Source organism: Triticum urartu, chromosome 3A, assembly GCF_056163025.1.
Source record: "Triticum urartu cultivar PI428250 chromosome 3A, HENAU_Tu73, whole genome shotgun sequence".
NCBI classification, from domain to species: Eukaryota; Viridiplantae; Streptophyta; class Magnoliopsida; order Poales; family Poaceae; genus Triticum; species Triticum urartu.
In genome coordinates this window covers 682,021,736-682,030,734 of record NC_141875.1, presented here as the reverse complement: position 1 = coordinate 682,030,734, position 8,999 = coordinate 682,021,736, and the positions used below count along the sequence as shown (strand labels likewise).

Genomic DNA, 8,999 nt, shown 5'->3' with positions numbered 1-8,999 from the left:
CCCGTTTAACTTTTTTTGAAATATATAAATATATACATCCTACATAAATACCTAGTACTTTAATATGTTCAATAATTGTGTAGTGCATGCATACATTTGTAGTGCTCTAATTTGTATTTTTTTTATCTTTTTGTAATACTTCACCGTATTTTTTACATTTTTTGGCTTTTCCCCCATGTTTTTTGAAGGTATTTCGCAAGAAAAAAAATCAAACCGACACGGGCCGGCGTGCCTAAACGTGCCACAAGCCGGCCCGCTTAACTCCCGTGCTGTGCTTGGGCTACTTCTTGCAGCACGTGGGCCGGCATGACGCGGCCCGGCTATTAATCGTGCCCTGGCGGGCTGTGCCGTGCCAGACACGTTTACGGCGGGCCGGGCCGGCCTGTTTGGCTAGCTCTGATTGATATCAAGTTGTTGCAGGAGCCATGTGTAATCAGTATCTTCTTGATATTTATTTATTTTCTTCGTCAAGAAAATATGATTTGTACTCCCTCCATTTTTTTAATCTGCATATAAGATTTGGTCAAAGTCAAACTTTATTAACTTTGACTAAGTTTTTAGAAAAAAAAATCAAGATTCACAATATGAAATCAATATTGTTAGATGCATCATGAAATTAATTTTCATACCGTATAGCTTTAGTATTATAGATGTCCATATTTTTTTCTACAAGGTCGGTCAAACTTTACAAAGTTTGACTTTGACCAATTTTTATATGCAGACTAAAAAGAAACGAAGAGAGTACTAGATACTAGCTTCCCATTGTTCTTCCATCTAGGCTGCGGCCAGTTTTATTTGACTGTGCTGAATTCTGGATGGCTGTGGAAGCACGTGACATGCTTTGATTGTTGACTTTTGAGTTTTGACTTTGAGCAGTGGCTGCCTGTATTTAGCCCACAGGCAACTCATGCATGCGTGGATAAGGACGTGCATATGAACTCACTGTTCACACATCAAAGAAGTTGACTGCTACCAATAGCTACGCGCCTAACTTAAAAGATTAATTGATGTCGATCGGAGCAGTGGTACGGTTATAGAACACAGCTTTGACTATACAACCAACTTCCTCCGTTTTTATTTACTCCGCATATTAGTTTTAGTCAAAGTCAAGCTTTACAAACTTTAACAAAGTTTATAGACAAAAAATATTAACATATACAATAACAAATCAATACTATTAGATTTGTTGTTGAATGTACTTTCCCATCATATAGATTTGTTATGCTAAATATTTATATTTTTTCTATAAATTTGATCAAACTTTACAAAATTTGACTTCAGTCAACTCTAATATACGGAGTAAATAAAAACGGAGGGAGTACGTACATGTGCTGGCCTGCTGGAGAGTTGACCACATTCTTAGGGCACAAGCCACCAACTTGGAATAGCCATCGCTTGCAATAGGAAATTGAACATTGACCATGCAGATTATCTTCTCACATAAAATAACAACGTCAAAAATACTTGAGATGCAAATATACAGATTAATTTTTTGGGATGAAAAAATATACATATCATGAAGATAGTGATATGTGTAGAAAATTCCATTGAAAAAGATATTGCAGTTGGTTACATAATTAACTGCGAATTGAAGTGGCAATCAATTCTGCCAACATTCATTCGGCTTCGGGCCCGGATGGTTTCTCGATCCCTTTCTTTAAACGCTTCTGGCCTTCCCTTTAGTCGCTTGTGTGCAAAATCATTTAAGGTTTTTGGCTTGGCACGGTCGACATTTCTCGTTTGAATTACGCTGTCCTCACCCTCATGCAAAAAGTCAAAGGTGCTGATTCTATATCTCAATTCCGTCCCATTGCGTTGATTACCAACTTTGCTAAGTTCCCTGCCAAGTGCATGGCGACTAGGTTAAACCCTTGTGGCTCACCGTACCATTAGCTTATCCAAGTCCGCTTTCATAAAGGGTAGGTTTATCCTCGATGGCATTCTCTGCTTGCATGAGGTTGTGCATGATCTTAGGAAGAGGGGCTCCAAAGCTTTAATCCTTAAGCTCGACTTTGAAAAAGCTAACGATTCAGTTAGTTGGGATTTCCTTAGACAGGTCCTGTGTGCTAAGGGTTTTGATTCTGGAGTTGTGCATCAGCTGATGCAACTGGTCTCTGGGGGTCATACTGCCGTGTCTATCAACGGCTCTGTCAGTAATTACTTTGCCAATGGTCGTGGCCTTCGGCAAGGGGATCCGACGTCCCCCATTTTGTTCATCTTTGTTGCTGATGCACTATCATGCATGCTGGATAGGGCGGCTTCGGCAGGCCATATCTCTCCTGTGATTTCCTAGCTAATCCCTCAGGGTCTCACTCATCTCCAATATGCGGACGACACAATCATTCTGGTGGAGGCAAATGAATCGTGTATTGACAATCTCAAGTTCATTCTCCTATGTTTTGAAGCCTTGTCGGGGCTCAAAATCAACCTATCTAAGAGTGAGGCCATTGTTATGGGCGTAGATGTGGCTGAAGCTTTAAGAATCTCCCGCTTGCTAAACTGTTCCTGGGTGCCTTCTCTTTCAAATACTTAGGGCTCCCGATGTCTCCATGGCGGTTGTTCTCTAGCGAGTTTAAACCTCTGTTAGCTAAGGTGGGGAACAGAGTTCTCCCTTGGCAAGGCAGATACAATACGTTGCAGGCAAAGTGGCCCTCATCAACTCCTGCCTATCTTCCCTTCCTATGTTTACCATGAGCTTCTTCAGATTTTCCAAGGGAACCCATGCGGATTTTGACAAACATAGAGGGGCCTTCTTCTGGAATTCAGCTGAGAACAAACGTAAATACAGGTTGGTTAAATGGGACATCATTTGCAAACCCAAAAGCCTAGGGGGCATGGGATTCTTAATACTCAGGTGATGAACCCTTGTCTCATTGTCAAACGGTGGTGGAGAATCATGACCACTAGTCCGGACTCATTGTGGCTTCGGATCTTAAGAGCAAAATACTTCCCGAATGGAAGTCCTATGTTTGTGAATCCAATCGGGGCCTCTCAGTTTTGGGTGGACCTTGTCAAGGTTAGGGACGTGTTCCGTTCCCACGTCAAGTTCGTGGTCAACGAAGGGGCCTCGACTCGTTTCTGGTTGGATTGGTGGACTGGGGTCGCCTCCTTGGCGTCTTCTTTCCTAGTTTTATTCTCTTATTGCTCCAACCCCGAGATTTCAATTTCTGAGCTTTCACTTAACGGATGGGACCTGGGATTTCGGAGGACCCTCTCTCCTGAAGAGTTGGGCGACTGGCATCGCCTTGCTGCCTTGTTCCCTGCGCTCTCGGAGGAGGCGGACTCTGTTTCTTAGCCTCATACGGCTTCGGGGAAGTTTTCGGTCAAGTCTCTGTATAGTCGTGTCATCGCTAGCCCCACTACCTCGAGGTTCAAGAGTATTTGGTCGTCTACGATTCCTCCTAAGATTAAAATCTTCCTATGCTAGGCCTTTAGGGGCCGGCTTCCCTCGGCTGACCAGATTTAGAAAAGGAACGGGCCTGGCTCTGCTTTCTGTTCTCTCTGTTCCTTCCTCGAAGATACTAACAATATTTTCTTTAAATGTGATCTAGCCCTGCTGGCTTGGGGTTGCGTTCGGTCATGGTATGTGAGACCTTGGTCTCCTGGCAATTTTGCTGATGTTCGATCCATTTCGAATGGCCTGAATGGCCGGGCCAGGAGGCTATTCTGGACTGGGATGGGCGCCCTTTGCTGGGCTCTCTGGACTATTCGGAACAAGTTTACTATTAAGGGCGTCTTCCCTAACAAACCTGCTGATGTTTTGTTCAAAATGTCTATACTCTTGCAGCAGTGGAAATTATTGCTAAGGAGGCGGACCGTGACGGGCTAGAGATGCTGATCAACAAAGTGCGGGCATCTACCAATTTGCTATCCTCCCCAGCCGATGTTGTTTCATCATAGCTGCCGGTTCTTTTGTCTCATAGGTGGTGGCCTGCGTACCCCTTTATCTCACTCAGGTCTGCGTGCCGTTTAAAACTGTTGTTTGTCTTGGTTCCTGTTTGGCTGTAAGACTTGGTTGTGCTTAGGATCTCTCTTGGTCCTGTACTCTTTCGTATGACTTTATCTATAAAGTTGGGCAATAGCCTTTTCTCTAAAAAAAAACATAATCAACTGCAATTAGAAAACTACAACCAGAGGCTTAATTTGTCATCCCATGATAGTCAACTTTATCGAACCAGCTTTTCCATTAGTTTTATATTGGAAACAAATATATTTTAAACAAACTTTAAAACAAGTCGAGAACAACATAACCCAGCAATCACAGACCCGCCTAGACGCATCTATCTACTACATCTACCACGGCGAATGGTGATTGTACTGTTCTGGGACCCTTGAAATCTATTAATGTCTTACTGCATTTGCCTGTTGCACGGTTTGCAATTATCAGTACTATGTATTGTTTCAGTTCAGCTGTCAACCATTTTGGATACATGCTTCATGCGAGTGTTTGTAGCACAGTCGTTGTTAATAACTTGGCTGTGCTGTGCATATCAAAATTCTGGACACAAAATTTACTTTTTGTTGTTTGTGGACGCATATGGTAGATTTAGATGTTTTCTTTTTGACCGCACACATTATATTAATCATTAAAACAGAGTATGATTCCACGACAAACTGCCAGACATAGAAAACATAAGGCTTACAGATCCGAACGAATGGCAGGCAGAGATCATCGACTCAATAACGCCGCTGAAAAGAATGCTGCCGTGGTGAGAAAGGGACCAAGGCCACCTTATTCGACGCAGCACCAATCCCATCAAACTGTTACTACTAGACCAATACGAAGCCCTAAATCGGTGAAACAGCCTTAAGAGAAACGTGAGCCCACCCCTATCCACCAGCCGCCGGAGCAGCGGACCGAGAGGGGTGAAGATCTACGCCTCAACGGCGTTCAAAGAGGGCAGGAACTGTCGCCTCTGTCGTCTCGAACAGAGCGAAGCGGTTCCCTTGGAGTCCCTCTGGCATGTGGATTGGTAGATTCAGATGTTAACATATTTCTTCAGGGCAGGTGGTGTACCTCACAGTTACTCCCTCCGTTCCAAATTACTCGTTGTGGTTTTAGTACTATATATCCTGTTGAGCGCATGCATGCATCGTCGACAGACGCTAGCGAAAACACTGGTCGTATTATCTCCTGGAGATCGTTCGTTCCAGCCTTGCGCGGTGGACTACCTGCTTTCGACCATCTTAGTGTGGGCTGGCTGTAATGGGTGGTTGGAGCAGTTTGGCTGAGCCGTGTACGTCCCGCACTCTGAAGTCTGAACTTGATAAACCAGCGATTTGGCCGAGCCTGAAGTTTAATGGAAATCCAGTGCTTTGGTAATGTTTTGGCACTTGCTGCAAGTTGCTTCCGTGTGTGTATTATTTTTGTGATTTTGCCTGTGTTGCGTCAGTCAAATTGTTGGAAAAAAAACGGTGCAAACCGTGGTCTAATAAGAGTTGTCTTCCCGTACTGAGGATAAGTTTGACAGGAGAAAAGAAAAAATCACAAAAAACGTCGACCACAGTGGGAGTCGAACCCACGACCTTCTGATCCGAAGTCAGACGCGCTAATCCACTGCGCTATGCGGTCACTGTGCTGATAAATGTACGTTCTGGATCAGTAACACATCAAATTCATGTTAGGAAATTAGGTATGTTTCCTTTAATCTCTGGTCAGATTTGCATCATTGTAAGATTACTGACATGACAAATCACACACAACTGACTACAAACATCAAGCATATACACATATGAACCAATGACACATGTCAAGAGAAAAGGGGGTCAGACCATACGAGGGTGCCAAAAACTCCGGTCCAACAACATCTCCGGCCATGATGGTCAAGGCAAAGTGGTCGTCTGCCATAGAGAAAGTAGTTGAAGTAGGCAGATGAGTGTTGAATTTGAGCGAGCAGTCGCGCATGAACACTCCTCAAAGACCTTATCATCCCTCACCTAGTGCAGGTTTTCAGGGCACAAAACGTGTCAACAACGAACTCAAGAATTGATACGTACACCAAGAGCTAGGCCGTACACTGCCATGCAAAAAAAATTCAAGGCCAACAGAAAAGGCAGTAGTCGCTTTGCCTTCAAAGATGACATGTTTCCTCTCGAAACCATGATCTTTTCTTGAAGATTGTCCGGCTTCTAAGTAATGTACGCCACAACTTTTGCAGAACCTTCTCAAACATTTACCATCGCCTCTAGGTGTCAATGGTGGGCATCATGCCAAATTTCATTCTTTTTGGACGTTGTTTGCATTTTTGACAACTAAAAAAAGAATCTTAATGTTCAGCGTCATCTCCTGGCACCCTCATGTTTGAAAATCATTTTCATTTCTTTGATAAGGACTAAACATGGACTCAAGAACGCAAATATGAATTTTTTTACTCAATTTTCCTTTTTATGCATTTACATTCTGAAATTTTATTATAACAACTAAATGCATAGAAATGTATTTAATGATTAAAAATGTAGGGAACTGTTCTAGAAAAATGCCAAATGTTGACGTGGGCCATTTAACGGTTAATTTTAAGTGAACAAAAGAAACATTCAAGGTCAACAGATGAAGTAATTTGGTCTTGAATGTCCAAAAGAACTTATTTATTACATGCCGTAGTCGACGAAGTACATTGTACAGTAAATAAACAGACTTATTATTACAGGCAGTGAAAGCTCTAGCTGCCGCAACCCGTAAAGTGCGGCAGCCTGAGAAACCCGAGCCGCTTCTTCTCCATGTCGAAGTCGAGCACGAAGTCCTCCATCTGGGCTCCTCCGAGGATCACCGCCGGCGCCCTGCCGTCGCCGGCCTCCACCCCCTTCATCTCCACGAACGCAACGCACGCCGTCCCCGGCTTGACGTCCACCATCGAGTTCTTCCCGGTCATCGCCCAGTCACTCCCGCCGTCGACTGCCAGCCCAACGTTCGGCACCCAGTACCCGCCGAGGTTGTTGCCCAGCGACTTCGTGTCGTAGCAGAGCTCGAACGGCGCCACAGGCTTCACGGCGCGCGCCACGGGCGCTCCGTTGGCAGGCTGGGCCGCCAGGGCCTTGGTGAACGCGCCCACGAACGGGCGGTACACGTCGCGGCGGAGCAAGACGTAGGGCAGCCTCGTGCTGAGCATCACGCCGCCGGTGGCGAGCGCCCGCTCCGATACGGGGACGCGGGTGTTCTCCACTTTGATGGACTTGAGCGAGATGTAGTGCGCGGGGCTGCCGCCCTTGGCGACGAGCGGGGTGTAGTCCATGGACTGCGTGAATTGCGGCCACGGGAGCGGGCCGCCGCCGAAGATGGCCACGCCAAGGCCGCCGGTGGGGAGGCAGAGGAGGAACCTGTTGGCGACCTTCTGCGTGGACGCCACCTGCGCCGGCAGCGCTAGGCCGGAGTTCGCGAGCCCGGCCACGCCCGTGGAGCCCCGGGGCAGCGACGCCAGGAGCTTGCTCGGCGCGCACGCCGCCAGGACCCCGACGTTCACCTCGCTAACCGGTTTATTCCCGTCGGTGGTGTTGGCTGCGAACTTCGTGTGGAAGAGGCTCCCGGCCGCGCACGCGCCGGTGACCGGGTTGGATGGGTACGCCGTGCACGGCTTGTCGTGCCTGTCGCTGCCGCAGCTTGGCGCGGGGCAGCCCGGGGCGGGGTAGGCGTTGGAGAGGAGGCAGGTGGGGCTGCTGCACGGGATCTCCGCCGGCGGCTGACTACCCTCGCACGTGGACCAGACGAGCGGGCCGGCGACGTCGAGGACGAGGCTGGCGCCGTCGTGGAAGGGGATGGTGTAGAGGGAGGTGGCGGTGTCCTTGGTGACCGGCGCGAGCACCGGAAGGCCTTTGGACGACGCCAGCGCAACGAGCGAGGCGGCCAGCACGAGGAGGAGGACCCGTGCCATCTTTGCTCGCACCAGTGGACGGAGATGGTCAGGACCGTGGAATTGTTTTATTTGCCAATGCGGAACTGGATGTCCGGAGCATGTGCGTGTGCGTCTCTTCATATAGTGGGTTCCGGAGCATGTGAGCGCGAGTGCGAGCTCGGCCCACCGGATTCAACGGCGACCAGTGTGCATGCCGACACGGGATGATAACGGGAAGATATGCATGCAGTGTGTGTAGACAAACCATGCTGATCCTACGCGTCCACCTGATCCCACATGTTGCGGTCAAATCGGACTCGCATCCAGTCCACGCATGTGGGGCCCACCACCCCACCACATTGTTCTTTCTCTCGTGTAGGCGCCGAACACTCGCTCTCTCGTCGCTTCCAATGTGCGACGGCCGAGCAAAAGCAGGGCCAGCAGAAATTGACTTCTCTCTCCTGCGAGTAAAATTCCATGGACACCGACTAGGAAACATTGTAAACATTAGTTTATCGAAAATGATAAATCTCGAACGTTCGGATTTTAAGCATGATAACCCAAACGTTTTCCATGACAACTTTAGTTCACACGAGGTTGACGAACATGGCAATTTTGTGACAAAAAACGAACTGAAACAAAGTTGTTATGTTTTAACAATTAAATTTGTCACCTCACATCAACTAATTTTTTTTGTGTGTCCAAACTAAAGTTGCCATGAGAAAACATTCGGGATGATATTCTTAAGATCTGAACGTTCAGGATTTATCGGGGTCGTACACGATCTACTGATCCAGCGGGTGCCCCCTCCCCCTTCCCACCTTGCCCTGCCCTTGCCCTTGCCCAGCCCTTCCCTCGCAGCCGCCGGCGCACCGCCAACCTTGCCCAGCCCTGCTCTGCCATCCCCTGCCACTGTCGGCGCCCCCTGCCGCCTCCCCTCGACCCCCTTCAATGAGGGTGTTCGGCTCGACCCGTCGCTTCACCCTCCTCATCAATTCATCAATGCTTCGGGCATCACGCTGCACTCACTCCTCCATATCAAAGACGCCATGGGCCTGGACTTCCAGGACCAGTTGCACCGCTGCCTAGCCACTCTATGCACCTCTCCGCCCTCCGACGCCCCCGCCTTTGCGCAGGTCCACATCAACTCCCAAAGCATCCTCTTTGACGAGA

At 47.8% G+C, this 8,999-nt stretch overlaps 1 non-coding gene and 1 pseudogene across 1 annotated transcript; both read right to left on the bottom strand.

Moving 5' to 3' along the window:
- Positions 1-5,498: 5,498 nt before the first annotated feature.
- TRNAR-UCG (transfer RNA arginine (anticodon UCG)) lies at positions 5,499-5,572 on the bottom strand. The gene has a single exon. It is a non-coding gene; the product is annotated as a tRNA-Arg (tRNA).
- A 976-nt stretch (positions 5,573-6,548) lies between these two features.
- On the bottom strand, positions 6,549-7,957 carry LOC125545953 (chitinase CLP pseudogene; annotated as a pseudogene).
- Positions 7,958-8,999: the final 1,042 nt, after the last annotated feature.